The sequence below is a fragment of the Lagenorhynchus albirostris genome, chromosome 1, assembly GCF_949774975.1.
Source record: "Lagenorhynchus albirostris chromosome 1, mLagAlb1.1, whole genome shotgun sequence".
NCBI classification, from domain to species: Eukaryota; Metazoa; Chordata; class Mammalia; order Artiodactyla; family Delphinidae; genus Lagenorhynchus; species Lagenorhynchus albirostris.
In genome coordinates this window covers 78,961,480-78,987,873 of record NC_083095.1, presented here as the reverse complement: position 1 = coordinate 78,987,873, position 26,394 = coordinate 78,961,480, and the positions used below count along the sequence as shown (strand labels likewise).

Genomic DNA, 26,394 nt, shown 5'->3' with positions numbered 1-26,394 from the left:
CCTAGGATTCTCTCAAAAGACTACCTTTGAGCAGCAAGGCAGTAAAAACACCTGCCTTCACTGGCGAAGCCACTTAAGGCAGTGATTCAAATTCATTAAGTCATTCAGCAAACAGTTCTTAAGTATCTAGTCCATGCCAAGCACTATGCTAGGGACACTAGGGATACAGAGATAAAACATATCCCAGACACTCAACCACCTTTTTATTGAGAAATCAGCTTCTGTTTGTTCTATCTTTTACTAAATTTGCCCACTTTCAGATTCACCTGCATGTATCTCCTTCCAGGAGGGACATAAAAGGCCTGATGCCTAAAGGCTTTCAGAGCCTGGAAGGTCCAGGCTTTCCCAAGTAGGAAAAGTAGCAGGTGACATTTTCACAAGGCAGGTGGTTCCTTGCTGGAGTTTCCCATCACACTCAGAATCTCATGCTGAACTAGTAGTGAGGATGAAAGTGAAAGATCAATCAAGGCAGTGGCCAATTCTCTCCCGAGCATGAGACCACATGTCACTTAATTTGTAGATGGGTGACCCAACCACAGAATGCTCTGGAAGCCTAAGATGTCTAGAAACCTAGAATGTTCAAGAAGTAGAAAAGTTTGCCTTCTGGAAAGAGGAGTGGAAAATCATTACAGAGGAAGAGTATTACTGGCCGCTGTTTCCACAGATCAGAGAAGAGTCCTGTGACTGCAGTATAGGTCCCCTTACCACTGGCTCTCTGAGCTCACAAACATGCATAGAGACACATATAATTAGGATGGCTCTGGCCATCTTATTACTAACATTTAAGATATGTGAGGAGACAAATCCAGCCAGTTTCTTCTCTAAATCCCATGGTATCTTTGGGGAAAGCCTAATCTGTCTTGCCAATATATAGAGCTTCTTCCAGGTGCCTGTTAATCCTCCCTTTTATTTTATTGTTTTTAAGTGAAGAGAGTTTATTGAGCTGACAAGACCATTTAACTTGTGATTTCAAAATTGTGAGCAGAGAACACTGAATTTATGAGTTGTTTAAAGGTCTGGAAGGTGGAAAACAGCCCAGACAAGCAGCCGGGAAGGCTGAGGAGGAAACACAGGTGCTGAGAATGGAAAATAATCTACCCCCAGAGGCAAATGAAAAACACAATACAGAACAAGAAAAGAGCACATGGGTCAACCTGAAACTTGTTGTCAATCTCTTTTCTCCAAAAAAACAAGATGATTTAATATGTAAGAGCAAATGTATGTGTCAATTGGGGTTGCCTTCTGGAAGAAAGTCAATCCATAAATCCAAGAAATAAATAAACAAGCCACCATCTTAGACAATGTTCTTGAAAAACTGACAAGGCAAATCTGCTTGAAGTTGATAGGCTGAGGCTGGAAAAGCGGCCCAGGATTCTGTTTGCTTTCCCCTGATTTGATAAAGGTCTATAATTGCTGTTCTCCCTAACCTCCAGCCCTCCACCTCCTCCATCCATATACAGGCACCCTTCCCAGAGAGTAATGTGACTACGTTTGTAGCATGTTGAGATATCACGTTGAGGTATCACACTGGCCTCCCTGGAGCCTGAGTCAGCAGATCGGTTTTTCTAGATAGGCTTTGGTTTGATTTCCTAAGTGGTGGGAAAAAGTTTTTTCTTTGAAATTTACATGTATCATCATAGGCCATGAGTGAGAACAGTAACATGACCAGTGTGCATTTTATATTCCATAATATTATTAGCATGGACCTTGGTAACTCTCTGGGTTCATTTTTATTTTGTTTTGTTTCAGCTATGGAGGAAACCTAATTATGACTTAAGCTTTTCTTCAAGGTGGAAAATTCTATCATGAACCCTAGATTCAGTACTCTGAATGGGAACCTCAGCCCTTTTTTTGGATACTTGGTAAGGTTGATATATTCCTGGATAGACAGGAGGAGGGAGAGGGGGTGGTCCCTGAATACAATCATTCCTCCTCTAGATCAGGAGCTTTGTTTCAGGCCTTAAGTAACAGAACAAACTCAGTTGTAGAAGGCTTGTTCTGAAAAACGCACCTGAATATTGTTCTAAAGAATGAATCCTGGAGGGGATAAAACAGACCATGCAGATGAGGGCTATGTTATCTTCAGTGCTTTGTGCCTCGCATGGAGGAAATGTTCTATAAATAATATTTTGAATAACTGACAGTACCCTCATCCTCACTGGTATATTCATCAAGCATCTGATGAAACACCAAAAACTGAAATCATCACTTTCTTCAAATTTCTCAACCTCCCTCACTAATGGATATTTTGCCAGCATTGCCAACGGATGGCAGAATGAACTGACTGGACTCTCCTGTGCCCAACCTCTCTCTCACCTTTAAAAGCCAAAGGATCCCTCACCTGTAAGCCCTGTACCAGCCTTAGTTTGACTGGCCCTTTTCTGTTCCATAGCCCATCGCCATATCTTTCCTTTCTGCAGAAGAGCAGTGACATGTCTAAAAGCCAGAAAAACAAAGGTCTGGAAAATTTACAAACCACCTAGTCATCCCCTGAAAAATAAAATGTCCAAGGCAACGTGTGATTTCCTGTTGGTTTGTGCTCCATTGTGTGTATGTGGGTTTTATATATATATATATAAAATGCCCTGTTTGGAAAGTGGGTGCTGTACTTTTATCCTACCAAGAAAAGAAGCTTTTGTACTTGAAAATATTTTTTTTACTTGATGGAAGCAATAAAAAGGACAAAACCACTAACAGCTTATATTCATTTAAGGCCTTCCTGACCCTCTACTCAATTTGTTTCTTTGCAGCAGTTAAGTATACTTTGCCTGAGCGTCACCAAGATGGTGAGCACATACTCTGCCCCTCCACACCCATCTTGAGGCCTGACTTGATATTCCATTGAATTAAAAAAAGAAAAAGAAGAAAGAAAAGAAGGAGGAAGGAAAGGAAGAAGGAAGGGAGGAGATAAATTCACATTTCCAAGGCATTAATGATTAGTGTAGACTTTCTGAAGAATGTTCCAAGAAGACAGAGATGTTCTATGGCACAGGAAAATGTCATCAAAAACCACCAACCATCAGGTCTTCCTTTCTATATACCAGTTGTTCCCAAAAATATACAGGTAGGGCCCACCCAGACTAATTGAATTTGTATCACTGGGACTAAAATTCAGGTTTCCTAGTTTTAAAAACTCCCCAGGTTATTGCAATGTGACATCAAGGTTGAAGACCACTCCAGTCTTCCCCCACATCTCTTTTCTCATGCAAACAATTTAACTCTCTTCTCCCTCAAAAATTATATCCTCATCCCCTTTACCCTACTCCACAAACCAAGATTCTTCACTAAGATCCGTCCTCCTTAGAAGGCTATAGGTAAGTGGGAAAGTGGGTAGTTTTCCCCATGACAATCTCCTTCTGGTCACATGTAGCATCAGCACCTTTTAGAATGAGCAAGGCATGTCCCCTTTTATTGAATCCAGGAGGCAGAGCTTGTACAATGCAGCAAGGAACTTGTTATAGTATTTTACAAACAAAATCCTTGGACTAGACTTGAAAGATGCACTCACTTATTCTCAGGCATAAGGATTTGCACTCAAGCCCTGCTAGTAGGTCGCTGTATATCCTCTTCGCAAATAATCCAGGAGAGGAGATTTTACATTCCTTCGGCAAACTCTGATCGTGATGAACAAAAACATCTGCAAAAGTGTCAACTTAGCTGGTCTGGGAAGAAAGAAGCCAACAGATCTGATTCCCTTTTTGCATTCCCCTTCTCTTTGCTACCTTTCTCCTGAATTAACTGCCATGTTTCTATTCTTAGGAAAGGCAATGAGCTATATGGTAGAAAGGACAGGGGGCCAGTCAGAGTCAGGGATTATAAGACTGCAAGAAACAGAATCCTAGTCAAGCTGGTTAAGGATCACCTGGAAGGCTCTAAAAAAATTCCTGGTGGTTTTCATTCAGTGGGTATGGGAGGGGGATCCATGCATTCGTAGTTCTAAATGCTGCACCACGCACCTGGCCCTCAGCAGCCTCTGGTCTCTCCTTCTCTCTGCATCTGCTTCATTCCTGCCTTACAGAGCCAACTCCTTTGCTGATTCCTGCACTATGATACCAGAGGGCCTGTGGCTTTGGTTTGCCAGGGCGCCAATTCTGGCCCCCACTCTGCAGAACCTTTCAGAACTGTCTCTCAGTTCAAATTACAGAGCAAATACACCTGCTCACTGCACAACAAGTACATTGGTTCTTCTTTGAACTTTGTTCAAATGTTGGTCCCACCACCTCTAGATGTGTGACTTTGACCATGATACTTAGAACAGAAAAACAAATTTCCACTTCACTGGACTGCTGTGAGGATTAAGTGCAAATGTATAGGGACTTCTCCGGTGGTGCAGTGGTTAAGAATCCGCCTGCCGGGCTTCCCTGGTGGCGCAGTGGTTGAGAGTCCACCTGCCGATGCAGGGGACACGGGTTCGTGCCCCGGTTTGGAAAGATCCCACATGCCGCGGAGCGGCTGGGCCCGTGAGCCATGGCCGCTGAGCCTGCGCGTCCGGAGCCTGTGCTCCGCAGCGGGAGAGGCCACAGCAGTGAAAGGCCCGTGTACCGCAAAAAAAAAAAAAAAAGAATCCGCCTGCCAATGCAGGGGACACAGGTTCAATCCCTGGTTCCCACATGCCACGGAACAACTAAGCCTGTGAGCCACAACGACTGAGCCTGCACTCTAGAGCCCATGAGGCACAACTACTGAGCCCACGTACCTAGAGCCCGTGCTCCACAACAAGAGAAGCCACCGCGATGAGAAGCCTGCGTACTGCAACAGAGTAGCCCCTGCCCTCTGCAACTAGAGAAAGCCCGCGCGCAGCAACGAAGACCCAGTGCAGCCAAAAAATAAATACATAAATTTTTTAAGTGCCAATGTATATCTTACAACTATCACATTGCCTGGCACCTACCAGGTTCGTCTCCATATCCCTCCAGACACAGCAGTAAGGCTAGGAGTCCGACTTGCTGCTTCTCTCTCACACTGACACCCGAGTTACCCCCGCCTATAGTCTTTCCACAGATGCCCACAATGTGGTCTAATGAATCTTGTTGCTCCTCCCTTTCCTCACTTTGTCAATATCCATTTACATAACTCATTAGTACAGAGACAGAAAAGAAAGTTTCTGAAACTCAGAGTAGTTTGATTTACTTTTGTCAGACTCTCTGGTTGAGAAGAAAATTAAAACTAAAAATCAAAATGAAACTTTTGTTTTGGGCGTCTGTGGATTCAATTCATCTGTGCTGTCTTAGTTCAGGTAATAACAAATTACCACCTGGGTGGCTTCAACAACAAATATCTATTTCTTACAGTTTTGGAGGCTGAAAGTTGAAGATCAAGGTGCTGGCCGATCCAGTATCAGGTGAGAATCTGCTACCTGGTTCGCAGAAGGCTGTTGTCTCGCCATGCCCTCCCACAGCAGAGATCAGAGAGCACAAGCTTTCGTGTCTCTTCTTGTAAACGCACTAATGCCATTCATTGATGGCTCCACCCTCATGACCTCATTATCTCCCAAAGGCCCTACCTCCTAATAAAATCACATTGATGGGTTAAGATTTCAGCAGATGAATTTTGGGGGGACAAACATTCAGTCCATAACAATGCCATCTGTCATTCCTGTGGCCTTGAGAAATGGAGACTTTGCATGTATTCAATATTTTCATTTTTACTTGTTTTAAGTTTTGTAAGTCTTCTGAATGTAGACAAGATTAAAAATGGGTAATAAGTCCAACTATTTTTCCTCTTTTCTGCCTCTATCTCCTGTCATGTTTCTTGTTTCTTTGTAGGGTAAAATTAGCATCTCCCATTAGTTTTTAATAGCTCCATAAACTCTCAGTTCTACCCAGCCCTACTTTGAGTTAGTCTGTCTTGCTGCTTTTTGCTTTTGGTCAGTGGAGAGACTCTTCAGCTTGTCAGGATATGCCTCTGTAGGACGGGAACTAGAGAAAATTCTGACAAGCAGAGTTTTTATTTGATAAGCTCTCTCATGTGAAGTCAAGTCCTCTCTTTGCCTTACCAGGACAGGTGGTAGAGAAGCTTTTTAGATCTTTTTTCTTCTAGGAAACGTTGCACATCTGGAGAAAAAGCCTCCTTTCTTATCTTTTGCCATATTGTTCAAAGCTTTTAGGAAAAAAAAAAAAAAACAGCAAAGAGAAAATCGGTTTTCATCCAGAGAGGGCTCCTTTTGGAAGCCCTGGACTGCAGAGAGATATTTAGGAGGCAGGAGGTCACTTTCTTTTGAAGTCAGACAGCTGTCTCTTTATCACACTGACAATTTCTGGCTGGGAAGAACATCTGAAAAACGTATTTCCCAACATGAAAGTTGAGGCAGCTCTTTACCCTGCCATTTCCCGCTCTGGTCTCTACAGGAGTTCCTCCAAACAAACCTCATGTTATAAGAGTGGCAGGCCCACTCCTACTATCCCATTCTGCTTTGCAGCCTTTTGAAGGTCCCCTCTTATCCTCCTCTCTCTCAACCCCACTTCTATAGGTGTCATGAATTTTATACTTTAGAGATGAGAGGAAAGTCTAATGTCTCAGTGACAACATGCAAATGGCATTTTGGCCCCTGTAGAAATGAATAAAGCATCACATCCACTTTGAAACTGGGAACTGAGGGGGACTGTAGACCATATGAACTTTGGGGACCTCACTAAGAACTCTCAGTAAGGTTCCGAGTGATGCTTTAGGAAGGCATTTTATGTAGACGTGCCATGATCCTGCCTATGGCTTTGAAAGGACATAGGGACACCATTTCGACTAGTCAGAAGGCCCAGGGATGGGCCTCTCTGAGGCAAAGGAAAATAATTTATGGAATAAGTAGTTAAATAATAACAACAACCAATTTTAGTGAACATTTACTCTGTACTAGGTACTATAAAGTGCTTTTATAAGCATTATCTCATTTAATCCTGCCACCAATCCTATAATTCCTTCATGTGCAGATGAGAAAACAGAAATGAGTGCAGCAAACCAGAAGCAGATATGTATATGCATTGTTTGTAGTAGCCATAAACTGGAAACAACCTGACTGTCCAGTAATAGAGAAATACTTGAATATGCTTTTTAGTAAAAAGGTAATTTACCATATAATATTGATTTTAAAAACAACCCTTTTTTAGCCAGATAGAAAGAAGAGAGAGAGGATCAAAGAAAATTTGGTGAAGTGAACACATAGTAGGAGCTAGGAAGTCCAATGCCTCTCAAAGAAAACTTTTGCCCAATTCTAGACCTGTTCCTTGGTCCTTAAGAAGCTTTCTGTATGTTTTACTGGACTGTCAGGCATAGCACCCTCTTGGGATGCTGAGGAAAGATATAGTAAGGTGAATAGGTAGGGTGACAATAGAATTTCTCATCCAAATCAGGGCCCTTTTAAGAGTAAAAGGGGTGTTATCGTAACTGCCTTGGGCAACAGGCATAACCCAGGAGTATCCTAAGCATACCAGAATGCATGGTCTTGTGCACTGGAGACCCTCCAGAGAACAAGCTTCAGACCATCCCACAAACGGCTGTGACTCTGATTCCAGGTTCTGCCCTCCCCTGGCTCCTGGGCTCCATCCTTATCTAACATCCTGCTACTACATCTATGTTTTCAAGTGTTATGTCTCTTTTCTTCTCATCCCCAACTTACCTCAGGTACCTCTGCCCCAACAAACTCCCTGGGGTTAATAGCTTCTACTCATGTCTGCAAGGGGATGAGATCATCCTCCACCAAAGACAATAGAGCCACAGAGCCAACAGACCCTGTCTCACTCTCATCCTCTGTGAATCAATACGTGACCACTGCCATCTGCACAGACTCACAGCAAGGCAAACAAAGCAGATGCCTGAACTCCATGAGGAGAAGGAGGCCAGTCACAATCTCCTCAGCTTTGCTCAAGAAGACCAGACGGTGCTGAGCTCCAGGGGACTCAAGGGAAACAAAAAAAAAAAAAAAAAAAAAACTCTATTCCACTCAAATTGTCTCAATCATTTGCCAGGAAGAAAGCCCTGACCCTAAAATAAAAAATGCTCACTCTAGCCTCTTCAAAATGAAACAGAATGCAGACGGGAGATTCATCCTCTCCTCTCCTTGCTCACCCACCGTCCCATATCCCATTAGTCACGAGAAGCCTTTTATGCCACATAAAATAGAGCCCAGGAGAGGTCAGGCCCATTGATTCATGAACTATATTTGTATCCATTTTATGGGGTTCTAAGGAATCCTATTTTCATGGAGTAAAAAATGTCACTTAAAATATTGCGTAGGGCTTCCCTGGTGGCACAGTGGTTGAGAGTCCGCCTGCCGATGCAGGGGACACGGGTTCGTGCCCCGGTCCGGGAGGATCCCGCACGCCACGGAGTGGCTGGACCCGTGAGCCATGGCCGCTAAGCCTGCGCGTCCGGAGGCTGTGCCCCGCAATGGGAGAGGCCACAACAGTGAGAGGCCCGCATACCGCAAAAAAAAATAAAATAAAATAAAATAAAATATTGCATAGATGATTTATTAAATCCTCCCTTTTCTTTTTTCTTTTTTTTTTAAGGTGGTGACTGCATAACATTGTAAATTTATTAAATGACACTGAATTTTACATTTTAAAATAGTTAATTTTATGTTAGGTGAATTTCACCTCAATTGAAAAAATGCCTTAGACCCATATAAAGAAACAGAATTATTTTAAAACCTTGGAATGGACCAAATTATGATTCTGAATTAAGGAAAAGGCTTCTCGCTTAGGAGTGCTTTCAGGTGTATTTCTCCAGCTTCTCCCTTATCTTTTCAATGGTCGTTTCTTCTGCTTTGAGTTGCTTGGGTCAGTTGAAACAAATGCTAAATATTTTGTCCCAAACAGCGAGACATGGCAGAAGCCCTCTCTTATTCAGCTTGTTACCCAGGTCAAATCATGCAAGTCAAATCACATGCCATGGAAAAGAACAGCTTCCTGTGAAAAATGCCGCACCTGGCAGCTTTAAGCAGGTGTTTGCCCTGAGTTCTCATCCTAGTTGAGGTGGGGGGTGGGATGGGGAGACATCAAAAGGATCCCAAGAACTTGGCTGTTCCACCCAGAGTCCCTTGCCTCTGTGGTTACACCCCCACTGCAAAGTCGAGAGTGGATGGGGTGCAAAGGGTCAAGTTTAAGGAAAGTCACCCTGTGGTGGGGGGCAGAGGAAGTAAGTGGACAGGCAAAGCGACCAGTGCTTTCCCTTCTCACACACCAACCCCTGTGCTTTACGAATAATCGTTAACACAAATGGCTGAGCCACCTTCAGTACCCTTAGCTTTAACTGGGTACAGAGGAAGATTCACAGAGACATCTACAGGTCATAGCTGGAACTGGATTAAAATAAAGAATGGTATATACTAACTCGTCGATACTCCAATTTGGATGATTCCATCAAACACTAGGGTCAATTTACTGGGAGTTAATTGGACGAAATTAACTAGGAAACAATTTGTCATTTGTTTATCAGTGTGCAAATTATTCAGTGTGGGGAGGAAAGAAATTGATATTTGTTGAGCATTTACCACGTGACAAGCCTTGCACTGATTAACTCTATATTCAGATGCCATTTGATTTCAGAACAGGCCTCAGGGGTAAGAAGTATTGAATCCACTTCATAGACAACCATGGCTCACACGTGTCAAGTAACTTGCCCAAGTTCCCACAGGGAGGGAGCCCAGTGGAAGAGGCAGGTTCAAACCTAGATCTACGTGGAGTTAGGGCCCACCCTCTCTCCACTCTCCCACTACAGCCAGAAGTTTTTAAACGTATGAACTAACTAAACACAGGGCTACCGACAATCACGTACATGTTATGAGGTTGTAATTTACTCACTCCTCTTATTAGATGGGTAAAAAAAACTGGTAGTTTTAGATAAATAGATGAACATCTTTGTGAATTCCCTACTGCTGAGTAACTAGGAGAAAAATAATTAAGGTCCAATCTGCTATAAACCTTGGTCCAAAGAAACCATTTAGAGTCCCCTTGTTTAATGCTCCACCTTTCTAGTTAAAGGTACTTGGTGATTTCTCTGTCTTCCATCCCCCTTCCTGGCTCCTCTGCAAGATGGCACCTGAGTACATGAATACACATGGGATCGGGTTGCTGTTCCTAAACTTTGCAACCTCGTGGTAGGTAGGGTCAGGCGCCTCACGCGTGACATCCTCTAGCTCCCTGGGCTGCAGGTCCTGGTTGTTTGTCTCTCCACTTGCTGTTGTCTAGCTAAGGTCTGCTGCTCCTGCTGTTTGCAGTTTGTCCTCTGGTTTCTCTTTAAGCTTGGCCAGACCCAGTAGTGCCTCCTAGCTACCTAAGAGCCTCAACTTCTTGCAGGGGGTCTTGCCTTGCTGGGGACCCTGATGTCTTCCTACAGACCTCATTTGAGCTCCAGACCAGTGCTGCCCTGAGCCTCCCTAGACACACACACTGATATACGTAGATACACACGGGCCAGGTGGCCCACTTAGCCCTCTGGCAAGCTTGCCGGCCAATGCCCTTAGCACTGTCAGTGTTTCTTCTGGATACACAGCCACCCCTGGGGACCTTCAGGGTATGCTGGAATCTGGGTCAGACCCCTGGGGGAACTCAGGCCCTCCCTTTAGGCCCACTTGAGCGTGCTGCCACTTCTACTTTGATGTGGCCGCCCCCTCCTCCAACATCAGCGTATAGAATATTCAGTCAACTCCTCAGACGTCTGCACCCACTCTTAGGTTTATTCAGCAGCACAGCCAGCCCTGGCAAATGTGGGCCTGAATTATTTTTTCTTTTTTTTTTCTTAATATTATTATGTAAGACAAAAATGAACATCAAGAAAAAAAAAATGAACATCAAGAGAGGCCTTAAAAGGTGAGTGTGTGGGAGGAATAGGAGTGGGTTGTGACCTCAGAGACGGGGCCGATCTCTGGGTTGAAAGATGACTGGAAGGGGAGACGGGAAGAGGGCCCACCGGATGACAGATTAACAAAAGTGGCTGGAGGGAGGGCAGGGCTACTTATGTATGAGAGTAGCTTTTCTTTCTCAATTAAATTTTTGAGAGTAGCTTTTCTTTCTCAATTAAATTTTTATCTTCTTCTTAGTGCCAACAAGATAACTTCCTCCTAGGAGCCCTGAGATATCTGGTCACTGCAGGCCAACTGGGCCAGCACAGAGACGAGCCTCGTTCTAGCGCTGGCAGCACCTCGACCACAGTCTCCTCCACTTTCCTGGCCAGTATCTCCACTCGTGCTCTGTCTTCTCTCAGGGCCCCCAGAGAAGTAGTCAATGTACAGGGCCTGCCCCTACCATGCCCAGTCCTACCCTCACCCCGCCCCCCGCCCCTGCCACAGGTTCAACATTGCAGGCTGTGTTTGGTGCCTGGCAGATCTCAAATAGAGCTTTGACTGTCTTCAATTTTAGGCTGTTTAAGCTGCCAGATGTCTGATTTCAAATATTTAAACCTCTTTTTTTGACAAATAAATTGCACAAATACCAGAAGTATAAATGCCCAGTATTAGAAAGTATGTCTTTTCTCAAAATGTAACTTTAAATTTTATTAAAGTAACCAAATGTTCGTAAGGATTTCCAAATCTATAACTGCCTTTGTCTAAAGATCCAAATAAGACAGTTCAGGCTATCATGGGAAGGTCAGAAAGGCCCTTCCCAGGGGCTCAAGTACGTCTCACTTGAAATGTCTGTTCCCACAAATCTCGGTGTTACTAGCTCAGCATCTCATTGTTTGAAACCAGCACCCTGTCTCATCTGTGCTCAGCCACTTTGCTTCATTCCCCCAAAGCACTAATCACATAAGAATGCCTTAAATGCTAGCTTTTATTAGTTTGGGGAACTCATTCATTCATTTAACAAATATGTATTAGGCATCTACTACAGACTAGGCCCTGTTTGGGCTTGGGATTCAGCAGCAAACAAAAGAGACAAAAATCTCTGCCCTCATGGAGCTTACATTCCAGGGTAAACACTCAGATAATAAATACAATAAATAAGACATTATAGAGTATGTCTGATAACAGTAAATGCACAGAGATAAAAAAAAGCAAAAAAAGGGGAAGTAGAGTGCTGGGAAGAAAGTTGATTTTTAAATAGAAGACTCAAGAAGGCTTCACTGTGAGGCCTTTACATTGAGCAAAGTCTTGAAGGAGGTGCTGGAGAGAGCCATGTCCCTACCTGGGGGAGGGACACCCCAGGCAGAGGGAGAAGCAAGTGCAGAGCCCCTGATGGAGGAACAGCAGGAGGCTAGTAGGGCTGTGGCTGCAGTGGGAATGAATGCAGAGAAAGCCAAAATGTGATCAGAGGACTTGGAAGCTGATTGTGCAGGCCAGTAGGTCTGTATAACATTATCTTTTACACAGAGTCAATTGGGAAGCTGTCGCAGGCTTTGGCGTAGAGGAGTGATTCTGACTTACATTTTAGATGGACCATCTGGCTCCTGGGTTGGGAAGAGACTAAAAGAGGCAAAGGGGAAAGCTGGATGACGAATTTGGAAGCTATTAGAATCACCCAGGTCAGAGCTGGTGGCTGGAACCACTGTCCCAGCAGGGTGATGGTGAGTTTATGGATACACACTGAAGGTCTGCCAGCAGGGTTTACTGATAAACCAAATGCAGATGTAAAAGAATGAGAGGTTTTGGACCTGTGTGAATTCAAGGATGGGGCTGTCATTTACTGAGATTGGAGAGGAGAGTAGTAAAAACAATACAGTTCAGGAAAGGATGTCAAGCTGAATGTTAGGCAGGTGAATTTTTCCCTGGTTATGTTCCTCCAGAGTCCCAGCTTCTGGCCTTGTTGCAGGGCTCCTCTCTTTCCAGATTCTTTTTTCTCTACCCTCTCACCCAGGGTTCCAACTGCCAACGTTGAGCTGCTAGACCAGAAACTCTAAGGTTCCTATTTTTTATTATGTGCCAATGAACAATCTAGTTCTTTCCATATGATGAAAAAACTGAAGAAAGCAAGTTCTCAAATTGATTACAAGAAATGTCAGAGTCTGATTCCAAGCTTGCTGCAAGCCAAATTCTCTTGGGAGAAACATTTATTGAAAAGAAGAAAAAGAAAAGGAAAAAGACGAGGAGGAGAATGCAAAGGAGGAAGAAGAAGGAAGAAGAAGTTACAAGGAAGAAGACAAAGAGGAAGATGAATAAATACAGGTCTGGTTGAAGACTGTCAGCTTGACACTGTCTGTCGGTAGGTGGGTGGCTCACCAACCTTCCAGACGAGGTCCTCATTCAGTAATGTTAGTCCAGCATTACTTCCCATAAAAGGCCTAGTACCTTTTAGACTAAGTAAGAACAGTTCTGTCCACAGCAGGATTTGGGACCATGTTCTTTCTCACTTGTTTCCCTACTCTCTATCCACAACCAATAAACTCCAAGCTTTTTATGAGTGATGAGTTCTACCCTTTCACTACAATGCACAGAATGACAACCATTTCTTTGTGTCTAGCCATAATTCCTTTCTTCTATTATGTTATGCTCTAAAGGAAAGGTTTTCGCTGACACCGTATTACTGTATCACTTCTACACGTTACTGTAATTGGCATCACTGCTCTCCAACCTGCTTTTTTATGCACAGAGCACCACTGGCTGTGGGCTCTAGAACAGGAGTTTGGTCAAAGAAGTAATGAAAGTACCAACAGCTCAGAGAACCAATCTCGCTGGCATCGTTTTATTTAGACTTTCTATTAAAGAGAATTCTAACATGTACAAAAAGTAGGCAGACTTGTACGAGAACTTCCACATACTCATCACCAAGCTTCAACAATTATCAACTCAGGCTGATCATATTCATCTATATCCACCCACTTCTCTTCCTCTTGTATTATTTTGAAGAAAATCCTAGACATCGTATCATTTAATCTGCAAATTTTCCACTATTTATTTCTAAGGTTAATTTTTTTTTACAGATAAGCTCAATACCATTGATACAATTTAAGAATTAACAATTCCTTAATATGATTAAATTTCCAGTAAGAATTCAAATTTTCAACTGCCTCATGAATACCATAATTTTATTTTATAGAGTTTGTTTGAATTGGGATCCAAATAGGTCTACACGGTGTGATTGATTAGTAAGTCTTTTAAGTGTTTTTTATAGGTTCCCCTTTCCCTTTCTCTCTCTCCCTCTCTCTCTCATTCTCACCTTGCAATTTCTTTGTTGGAGAAATCATTTCTGGTCCTGTAGAATTTCCCATGGTCTGGATATTACCACCCCTCCATGGTATAGTTTACCATGTACTGCCTATTAATTAGTGGATAGATCTAGACACTATCGGCTTGTTTTAAAATCACACGTGCAGTCTACTCTAGTACTATTTCCATTATGAAATGTTACTGTTTCTCACAGGTGTTGCATTTCACTTTCACGTTTTTCAAATCTTGCAACATTCTTTTAAGGTAAGAAATATTTGATAGTTTTATTCCAAAAGGACTAACCACTTAAATTGAATATTAAGAAAAAAATTATTTTAGAACAAAAAACTGGTAAGAACTCTTGGCACAAAAGTTACATTCACACTGAGAATAAAAATGGTCCCAAACCTGGTCTAAGGCAGAACTTTTTACATGATATAATTCACAGCCTCTTCTGGGATGTAATAGGCATTGCTGTTAAAATGCTTCCGAAATTTTCTGATAAACCTAAATAAGATTAAGGACTTCTGGGAAGCCAGGGTTACCCATCCAGCTGACTGGCTAGCCTAATAATCTTTAGCCAGGCATTATTTTTTCTTGTATTTGGTTTAACAATAATTAACCATTCACTTTTCTTATAAAATCCCTAAAGGGACTCTTGAATCAGCACACTTAAGGGTCTCATCCCTTGCAGCTAGCTTGAAATAAAGTTTTGGCCCAGTCTTTTAATCCATTTGTCCAAGAAGCTGTTTTAACGTCATTTAGGAAGAAACATTGTATTTTTTTTTTTACTACTTTGTGTGGCAAAGAATTTTCATTGAAAGGTGTTAAATGTATATATAAGAGTCTTTAAATGTATGGAAAATTGGTTTCTTTGAAACTTCTGAGCACTTTGATTTGACTAATGGAAAGAAATTTCTACTTTAGATAACGTAATTCAAACTTAGCTGTTATCATGGAGAAAAAGATCTTTCTTCAGATTCTTTCTATAAGCAAATTGGTGCCTTGGAGTGGGTTCCAAGGGCCTTGAGAAAACATCTCTTGATAAGTGGAAACTGGTTTGACATCATGATTTAATTGTTGTATCAAATGTATCATGGATAATCTATGGACATTAATGAATTTAACAGGTGAAGGCTAAATTGGTAAGAAGTGCACTTTACATCTGCATTTAAAAAAATATATTAACTCAATGGAAAGTAATGATGAATGTTTGGATAAAATTTTAAACTTGATCATAAGTAAATATTGAGTGAAAACATAATAAAAGGACAGGCTGTGTATACAAATATGTATTTTAGAAAATTATTTTTTATCATGTCTGTACAATAATTTTATTGACATTATCTGGAAACTTTTTTAGTAGCCAAGGAAAAATATACAAGTTTCCAAATGTATATATTACAACAGAGTTGAGCCCATACTCCTATACCTTTCAGAATGCTGGATTGTGTCAAATGGCTCGAGATGGCTTAAATTAGACCTGCAGACCTCAAGGTCTGAGCAGGACCACCAAGGGTAGGTCAGGCCTCACCTGATCTTCAAGGGTTGACCAGCTAGAAGTCTGCATACAGGATTTATGCTGGTATGCAAAACAGCTTCCCCATTCTGGGAGCCAGCCCAGATAATTTATACTGGCTCATCTGCTTTCATCAGCCTTGAGGCTACACCAAAAGAGAACAGGATTCCTGTATTAAGGAAATGACTCTAACGGCAACGGGGAATAATAACAACTATTTCACAGAATTTTTACAAGAATTAAAAGCAATAATGTATATAAAGTACTTAGCACAATGTTCAGTGGACACAGGAGGTACTTACTATTATTTTTAATACATTAAATTATTAATAAATGTATTAAATATTAATGAACATACTAAATTAATAATATTTATTAGATCCTTTTCTTTCCCGAAGTTGAGAGATCCACATGTGCTCAGGGTCAGGGATTATCAAGGAAGAAAGCATGACGTAACCAAAATAACTGTGTCTGCATAGTGCTTTATAATCTACAAAAAGCTTTACTGCATTATCGCACTTGAACCTCAGCTCACCCACAACCACCCAGAGTGTTCTGTGAGACAGGAATAAGTACATTCAGTTCACGCTCCCCGGGAACCTGGTGAAGAAGGCCGTGATGTCGCAGCCACATTCCTAGTGGAGATCTGACTCTGCAGGTTCTGACTCTCAGCTATGTCACACCCACAGTCCAGGCCTCCCTCCACATTGCACAGTCGCAAGAGTCCAATGTGGGTGACTGAGTACGGGGATTCCCAGGACACCAGACTGCCAGTGCTAAAAACAGCAAAGTCCCAGGCAAACCAAGATGAGTCAGTCATCCTAATTCCAAGAGAAATGAACACCAAACTCTATAGACCAAGAGTGCAAAAAACATTTGCCATCAGAGCCATAGGAAACATGCTGCTTAGCATACGTTGTAGAACTCCAAGGTTACATGGCATGAGAACTGCACATGTTGCTTGGTCTGGGAAGACAGCTTCTCAGATCTCTCAGCTCTCCAAGGGAGGCCGGGAGCAGGCTACAAAACATTTCTCACCAGGGCTCCTGTCAAGGGGTCAGCATTGGTGTTAGCCCAACTCCATGGTTTAATTGCACTCTTTCTGAGGCTTGGCAGGTGTGTCTCAGCATGAACTGGGTGATCACCCAGCTCGGCCTTCCCCTCACAGAAGCAGATGTCTACAGGAGGGCCAAGCAGACCTGCTACAGCTCCTTTAGAACAGCTGTAATGAGAAATTGTGTCACAATGTAAAGGAGGGGGAACCATCTCCAAACCTCTCCTTTTAGAGAAATCTAAAAACTCCCACTTGTCATAGAATTTAAAAACTTTATGCATTAAGAAACTGTGACATCCTTTCCTTTCAATGCTGTCCCTGACCCCTGTTTTAGAGCCTGTATCTGGAACTCATAGTACATTTGTCCGCCCCTTTTGGATCTGGAATGTATGAGTTCACTGAACTATCTCCAGAAGAAATGCTGACTCATAAAGCGGCACAAGCTCAAAAGAGGCTGTATCTAGGTGGGTCTCCTGCCACTCAACTCAGCAACATCTCAGCTCCTTTCTGGAGAATCTGCTTCTCTCTCCCAAGATCAAAAAACCCTGCTTTCAAATTCTCCATAAGTTGCGGGGGTGGGGGGACGGGGTGGGAAGAGGAGGGAGAAATCCCTCTAAGGCTTCCTGTAATCACTAGACATGTCTCATAAAGAAGGTTGATCTCTAGTGTAAGAGAGTGGAGGAGAGGAGTTTGGTTTGTGGTTTGATATCCATTGCTGAAAGGAATACAACTAAAAAGGGCATCAAAGAAAGACCAGTTTTTTCGTCAATGCAGCTACCAGGGGAGCAACTTCCACAAAATGTGGGAGGCTAAAGAGCTATGAGACAAATGTGCAAGCCAAAGACCCAGGGAGACCCTAAGGCCATAGGGAATCTTCTACTTACTATATTATTTGACTACTTTAGAAAAACAGCTATTCACAGAGGGAAAATGACTATATAAGCTTCTAAGAGAGTTCAATGACATATTCCACTCACCACAGTGAAACCCTCTTATGGTCTAAAGAGGCAACCTTAGATGAGGATCTAAGTGTGCCCAGTGTGCGAGACATCTTCAGCCCCAGCCCTCCAGATGCCCCTTCCACCCTCCCCAACCTTCTCTGCCCCCTGAGAGGCTGACTTCGGCTCTTCGCATCCTCCCAGCTCCTTTCCCCTCTGCCTTCTGGTTGGATTCAGATAACAGGAGGTGCTTGCAAGAGATGGGTTGGAGATGTGAGGATGGGAGAAGAAGGAGGCAGAGTAAGGTCAGAGGTCTTTCCTTGCGTGACCGAGGGAGGGCAGTGGCTTCTTCCCTCAGCAGAAGTCCACAGCCCCCACCATGCTACAGATACAGATCTCTCTCAACGTTCTGGTAGCTTTTCCTTCCTCTGCCCCTAAAAGCCTATCGCTGGTGAAGATTCCTAGCTGTGGATATCTCACCACCCTTTTTTGGTTTCCCTTAAACCCACCTACACCCTTATAAATAGCCTCTTTGTTAAACTCCCCTAATAAGCCCCTCGGAATGTGCCTCTGTTTCTTGTTGGAACTTTGACTGACACTTTCAGCATATCGAGGATGGTGCTAGTCTGCATGGGGCAATGCAGCAAAATACAAAAGCCAACAGCAAGTGAGAGACAACACAGAGGTAAGCTAGGACTACCTTCCTCCTCTTTCCTACTTTCATCTATCAGCCAAGGAGTTCATACACTGAAAGGGGAGTTTGGTAATAAACAAGGGCTGTATGGAATTATTCTGAGATTTTGTCCCAGGTTCCTAAGTCCCTGGCCTGAATGACCAGAATGAAATGATCCAGAGGAGGTTTTCCAAGTAAGTTAAAAGGATATTGCATAAATCATTTTGCTGATCCTGAAAAAGCTGGTTAACCCTCTCTTTTTCCAATAGAGCAGCACATCTGGGTTTCTCTTACTGTCTTAAACAAAACTGAGTGAGTGGGACAGTCAGACAAACTGAGAAGCCTGAAACCATCTGGGAAAAATGGAGACTTTCAGGGTCTGGGAAGAGTCAGAGATCCACACAGGAGGTCATCATGGCCAGAGGATGACTGTTTTAAGAAATGAGGTGTGAGTCTAGGAAGTGGGGCTAAAACAAAATACCAGCCCAAAGGAGAAAGGACAAGGAAGACACAGTGTAGACTCCTGAGGACTAGAGAACAGGTGTCTATCCAAGCAGGCACAGAGCAGGCAGTTAGCAAAGATCTTCACTAGAGGCAGTTAGTGGGGTCAGTGAAGGCACACAGACAGCAGCTGATATCATTTCCCTGTACGGCACCCAGCCGTGGAAAACAAGAGGAAAATAGCTAAAGCTCATCCTAGTAGAGCCAACAGAGGACCAACTCAGAGATGGCATGGGGCTCCTCACTGACCCCATATTAAAGCCCACATTAGATCTCCATTCCTAAACAAGGAAAGCCCATAGGTGTGGGTTAGGAGCCCACTGCTAGAGCCAGAGGAACAGAAATAAAGTGAACACTGCAACAAAACTGATGTACCATAAATAAAGTTGGTGCTGAAATGTATTCTTCTACCCTGCCTAGATTAAAGGCCACAGGACAAATGATTTCTTTCAGCAGAGTCTTCACAAAAAAGGAAAGTATTCTTGTTTTTTTTAAAGTAATTTTTAATTTTATTTATTTATTGGCTGCATTGGGTCTTCGTTGCTGCATGCAGACTTTCTCTAGTTGCGGCGAGCAGGGGCTACTCTTGTTGTGGTGCGCGGGCTTCTCACTGCGGTGGCTTCTCTTGTTGCGGAACACAGGCTCTAGGCACGCAGGCTTCAATAGTTGCAGCACAGGGGCTCAGTAACTGTGGCTTGCGGGCTCTAGAGTGCAAGCTCAGTAGTTGCGGTGCACGGGCTTAGTTGCTCCGCGGCATGTGGGGTCTTCCCAGACTAGGGCTCGAACCTGTGTGCCCTGCATTGGCAGGTGGGTTCTTAACCACTGCGCCACGAGGGAAGTCCCAGGAAAGTATTCTTATCTTACTTTCGGCATTTGTTTAAGTAAAAGTACATAAGGCCCAATATTTCTCCAAATACGACATATCAGAGAGCAAAGTTAAGGAATGAAGCCCTGCTAGAAATCTGACCGGGTATTTTCTATGCAACTTACAGGTGCGAAATCAAGATTCTGAGTTCATATTTTCCTCCTCATGTCAATTGGCTCTCCTTTACCCCCCCACAATTGGCAATCAAATATAGGTAGGATAGTGGTCACTAGGCAACTGAAGTTGAAGCAGCGAGCAGTTGAAGAAAATACGCATAAAACAGGTATGTGGCACATAATTAACAAGTCAGAAGTATTTACTAACTGAAGATAGGAGATAATATAGGCTCCTAAATGAGACATGAATTTTAGTCATGTTGGGAAGGAAGAACAAGAGCAAGAGACTTGAAGGATCTCACTCTTTAAAATGAAAGGAAATTTGGGAATTTGATCTTTCTCAGGAGTCTGACCTTGACCATCACAGCTACATCATCGTAAGGAGTTGAAACCTAACATAGCTACCTATTATGTATTGGCTTTGTATGAACACAAAGACAGTACTTCCACTCACCAAAAAACAATTCTTTTCTCATATCACATGAAGGATTCTCTTTCCTGGAATTCTGAATTCAAACATATATATGCTAGGGCTTCCCTGGTGGTGCAGTGGTTGAGAGTCCGCCTGCCGATGCAGGGGACACGGGTTCGAGCCCCGGTCCGGGAGGATCCCACATGCCGTGGAGTGGCTGGGCCCGTGAGCCATGGCCGCTAAGCCTGCGCATCCGGAGCCTGTGCTCCGCAACGGGAGAGGCCACAACAGTGAGAGGCCCGCGTACCGCAAAACAAACAAACAAACAAATATATATATGCTAAATATATTTTATATATAATATGTAAACATATATCATATAAATAAATGTATATCTATATATCTATACATACATTTATAATATATAAAATGAATGCCTATATATCTACACTCATTTATATTCTATATATCTGTACTAATTTTATATATCTATACGCATTCATTGAAGAGTAATTGGCTCTCATGTTCAAAGCCCTACGTTTGATGCTGGGAAGGCAGAAATGAATAAGATGTCTTCTCTATCACAGTTTAATTGGAGAAGCTGACTGATACAATATATCAAATTAAAATCTAACGTGGTAAGTGCTATCAGAGAATATAATTAATAATTAGTTACCCAGTGCCCACATAGTACCATATACATACATTTATTAAAGCTCATAACATATTATTCAAGACATGTGTCCTCACAGTCTCTCCCCCAGCCTCTCAAAGAAGAAGCTGGACTATAATACTTATCACAGCGCCCAACAAGTGTCTGGTGTTTTAATAAGAATTAAATAGATAATGCTATGCAAGTTCTCCGAAAAATATAAAATGTGACACAATACAGACAACTGTCATTGTTTATTCAATAGAGTTGAAAATAGAGAAACTGGAATTGACATATATACATTATTGATACTATGTATAAAATAGATAACTAATGAGAACCTACTGTATAGCACAGGGAACTCTACTCAGTGCTCTGTGGTGATCTAAATGGGAAGGAAATCCGAAAAAGAGGGGATATATTTATATGCACAGCTGATTCACTTTGCTGTACAGTAGAAACTAACACACATTGTAAAGCAACTAGATTCCAATAAGAATTTTAAAAATAAATAAACCCATTAAAAGATAAAAAAGAGCCAACTCTTTTTTTCTTAAATAATGTCACTGAGAAGGACGTAAGTAGTATATTAACACATCCAGGCAAAATGAATCAAAATGGAACAACGTCTGCTGGAGACCTGATGGTCAGATTTTAAATGATCAGTCCCTTTGAAATCCAACCTCATACTCAGGAAAACTGTGAAATTTTCATTATCCCAATAATAGTGTTATAACTTAAAAAATTAAAGAAACCACCACATTCCAGCTTGCTTAATATTTCCACAGTGGAAATAAATGGTAATACAGGTTTTACTGAGAATTTCCATTTGTTGAACACAGCAGGAAAGTTGGTGGCAGCTGAGCTCTGCCAATGAGTAACCAGTTTGGGTTAGACTGATGTGAAAATGAAACTACTAACTACTGTAGTGTATCAGAATGTGGTAAAGTGCTTTTAAATCCTAGCCTTAGTGATTTATTGAAAAGCAAGAAGTGACTTATTAGAAAGAAAGAAGTAAAGAAGAAGAGGAGTTAATGATGATGAAAGATAGAAGAAACGATTGTGAAACCAGCCAATTCCTTCCTTCAGTTTTTGCACCTGTGTTTTATTGCACTAAAAGGGAGAGCACAAAAGCTGAATTTACTTTGTCTTATTTTTTTCTCTTTTTTTAAGCATAGGAGAAAGAGTGATGGTAAGATAGAAATAAGAAGGGAGAGTTGTGAGTAAAAATAAATGAATTGGTAAAGAGGAGCAAATAAAAGACAGAAATCTGAGAACTTAAAAAATGGAGGGATAAAAGTAAGAAAATTGGCCAGGAAACAGACAGAATTCGTTCCTTTGTGCAACGTATTTTTGCCCCTCAAAATGGTGAAACAAGTACCTTGGTAAAGGTTTAATATTTTCTTTTTTCTTTTTCTAATGTGTTAACATTCATCATCCTACTTCTTGTTCTAGAATGTTAAACACTAATCACCATTATCCCCTCCTTCCTACTCTATCCTTTCATATTTTAACTGTTTTTTTAGGCAAGAATTTCAAGATCATATAGCCTAAAGTTTGGAGCAACTGGGTTGGGATTACTTTTTTCCAGAACAATAACACCAATTCTATGTGGTGAGACAAATCATCAAAAATTAACAGTGGCCCAAACTGTTGGAGTCCAAGCCATCAAAGATTTTAGAAGTGGTCGACCTGTAAGCATCATCCCTAAAGCTGGGATAAATATATCTGTAGGTTACAGAACCTTTGTAAGAATGAAATGAGTTAACATTTATAAAGGCACTAGCAGAGGTTAGGCAATCGCAAGAGCTCAATAGTTGGATTTTGATTCAGTTTAAAGTAAGGATTTGTGCTTGAATTGTTTCAATAACTGTAGCATCAAAAACTTAACTTTTCTTTAACTGAGGGAAATGCTTGTTTTTGATACTTTATCCTTTAACACCTTTGAGATGTAAAATCTACGAAATAAAAACTACTTCTATAGAGGTGCTCAAAGAAGGAGTGATGGGAACTTTCCCCTAATGAAAACCTGGTCCAAGATTTCCTCCTTTTTCAAAGGAAAATCTGTCCTTACACTCATTTTCTGACATCATGACTTCATAATCTTTCCTGTCCAGAAATGATCTGGACAAAATGATTACATTTTGCAACATTCTTTTAAACAGCACAGGCATGATGGCACTTCTCCAACTTTCTCCCAGTTTTCCTCTAAGCAGATAGATAGCATAGGCAGATGTTTACACATTTAGCTGTCTTGCTAGAGGAGTACTATAAAAATAAATTCACGATGGCAATTTCCTCAAAGGAAAGGGTAAAAAATGTGCCAAGTAATTTAATTTTAAAAGTGACTTTAAGACGGGAAATCAGGAGCTGCTTTGTGGGAAACTCAGGGAAGGCTGAGGATTGTGGTGAAGGCACAGATCCTGTACCACCCTTAACTTAGTGGGGTTGACCCCTGCAAGCAAAAGCTTGTAAGCCCTTTGTAGAACAATATCTTATTTTCGGGCCTCTGACTGCCAGTCCTTGCTCTGGTTAATATCATCAAGGGAATCCTTTCCTGACAGAATGCAATTTAGGATCTATTAAATATGATTACTTGGCCTTGAAAATGATGGATATTGGACAGAATTATAGAATCACTTTACAAAAGAAAGGTCTCTTTTACATCCTTTCTTGTGGAGCCTAAAATGAAGCCTGGGGAAATCCCTCAGTGGGGTTGTGGCATTTACAGGTTAGGTTTATGAAAAAGGGAATTGATATTCATATTAAAAACTGTAAAAATTAAGCAAGGTGAAGATAGTGAGTATGCAGACAGCTGTGATGTGTGTCTGAAGGGTGAGTGGCATGTTGCCCAACTGATTTACTTGCTTTAATTATATTAGTAATGTGAAAGTTGACATGATTTGAAATAAGCTCTTTGGGTTTTTCATTCAAATACCAGTCCCCAGTCACTACTTTTTTACCGTCCTCCCAACTTCCAATTACTTCATTGCTGGGTTTGCTTTGGAGGTGGCCTATGCTTGAGTTTTTATTTAATTACATTTTGTTCTTGGTTATAAAAGTAATATATGGTCACTGAAAAAATTACAAAACATAAAAAATTGCAAAAAAGAAATTAAAATCACTAATAATTCTCCCATCAAGAGATTACCATTAACATTTTGCTGTATACCGACTAGACTTTTCTTTTATATATGTATATATCTGTATTATTTTTATTACTTAATTGATATAATGTCATATATACTATTTTCTAAAATTTTAAACAATATTTAACATGATCATACTCCCATATTTTTAAGTATTATTCTATTATGAGATATTTGACAGTATATGAGATATTTGGTGGTTATAAACTGTTCATTGTATGTATGTACCATCAATTTTTAAACTGATGTGCAATTGAGGAGAATTCAGAATATCTATTTATATTTCTTAACCATAATCAGATAACTCTTTGCACACATCCCTAGTTACTTCCTTAGGATACATTTCCAGAAAAATCACTACATCCAAAAGTTTTCAAAATATCCAGCCTTTTACCTGTAGTTGAATTGCAAATTTCTCCTATCATTCAAAGTCTACAGTACAGTATTTTTTTACGACTTCTCCTTACTGTTTATCTTACAAGGACCAAAACAATGGAAGTAGCAGATAGAACTGAAATTACCACCATTGCACTTCTGGTTGGCAGTGAATTTTGTATTAGGGATAAGAGGGGGAGCAGTATTAGAATTCTAAATTATCTCAAAAAATGATGAAGCAGGAAGGGGGAATGGGGAGTTGTAGTTTAATGGGTACAGAGTTTCAGTTTTGCAAGATGAAAAGAGTTCTGGAGATGGATGGTGGTGATGGTTGTGCAATAATATGAATGTACTTAATACAACTGAACTGTATACTTCGAAATGGTTAAAAGAGTAAAGTTTACGTTAAATGTATTATACCACAAAAAAAAATGGGGAAAAAATGAGGAAGCAAATGGGAAAAAAATCTCTACTACTTGTTTTGCAGAGGAGCACATCTGGGAAAAAGAAATAAGTTCCCTGTATTCCATGATGTTATGGTAGAAGAAGCCATAATCATAACAAACATTTATATGGTGCTTTACAGTTTACAAGTGCTTTTGTACATGTAATTTCATTGCCACAACAGCCTTGTGAAATACTTGATTATCCTCATTTTGTATATGAGAACTCTGAGACTAATGTAAAATAACTGCCCAAGATGGTATGGCTGGCAAAGAGTGGAAGAAATACGTCATTCCAGGGCCCCAATTCCTTGCCCAATCTCTCTCCTATGAAACATACTACCAAGACGGCAGTGAAGCTCTTGAGCGGGCAAAACCACTAAGTGTTTTTCACTTGACAAGTCAAATGTTTCATATATAAACTGAAAAGAGCAAATATTTAAATTGCACTTAAAGAAGAACTTTAGCTTAGGAAAACAACTTATTTTTGTAAGAGCTTTAGAAAGTTTAATGAAATATTAATTTTATTAATATCAATAACAAATAATACTCCACTGTTTGATTCCTTATTTTGTGTTTTTTGCACTTTCAAATATTGATTTAATTTTTAAAATTTTCCCTCTATAATAAATGTATCATTCTAAAGGGGGAAACATGCAACGTGACCAGTTATCAGTGTGGCCAGGCAAAGTTGTAGACAGGAAAATTGAGAAATTGACAACAATTTAGCCCTTTTTACTACCTCTTATCCTGTTAAAATACAAACAGAAAAGTTACATATTTCCAAATTAAATATTTGCATAAATGTAGATTTTTTAATGTAGATTTTCCCCTTGTTCCTCAAGTTTTCTTTGTCTTTTTTTTTTTTTTTTTTTTTTTTGCGTTACACGGGCCTCTCACTGTTGTGGCCTCTCCCGTTGCGGAGCACAGGCTCCCGACAAGCAGGCTCAGCGGCCATGGCTCATGGGCCCAGCCGCTCCGCGGCATGTGGGATCTTCCCAGACCCATCCCCTGCATCGGCAGGCGGACTCAACCACTGCGCCACCAGGGAAGCCCTCTTTGTCTATTTTTGGATGCAGGATCTGATCAAAGATTAAAAATTGTTATTGGCTCTTATTTCTGTTCAATATCATCTTGATTTGTAATAGATGATTTCTCCGACTTTTCAATATCTCTTAGAGTTTTGTGTTTAGATGATTTCCAGATAATTTAATCTGACAAGCAGATGTTTTTGGTAAACAGAAATCTGTTCTGTGAGATTTATTTTGTCTGTCAGCCCATTTATCTTTGGAATTACAAGCATCATAGGTATCATGAACATTTCTTGTTCTCATATACTAACCACATGCATTCAATACCCATTATTATGGACCTGCTATGTGCCCAGTGCTGCAAAAATAAAGACACAGTCCCATGAACTCGCACCATATTAATAGAGAAACTAACACATACACAAATTATTAGAATGAAATGGAATAAGTGGAATACTAGAACTATGTGCACATACTCTGGGGGTCATAAAAGTATTATTTTTGCCTCTGTAAGAAAAAGCTTCACAGAAGAAGAATCATCTGAGTTGGAACTAAAAGGATGAAAAGGTTTTCATAAGGAAAGGGATGGGAA

At 41.1% G+C, this 26,394-nt stretch overlaps 1 long non-coding RNA gene across 1 annotated transcript in view; it reads right to left on the bottom strand.

Annotated features, from left to right (window-relative positions):
• LOC132518969 (uncharacterized) overlaps window positions 1-26,394 on the bottom strand; it is a 140,193-nt gene that overhangs the window by 74,396 nt on the left and 39,403 nt on the right. The gene's annotated exons all lie outside the window — the stretch shown is intronic.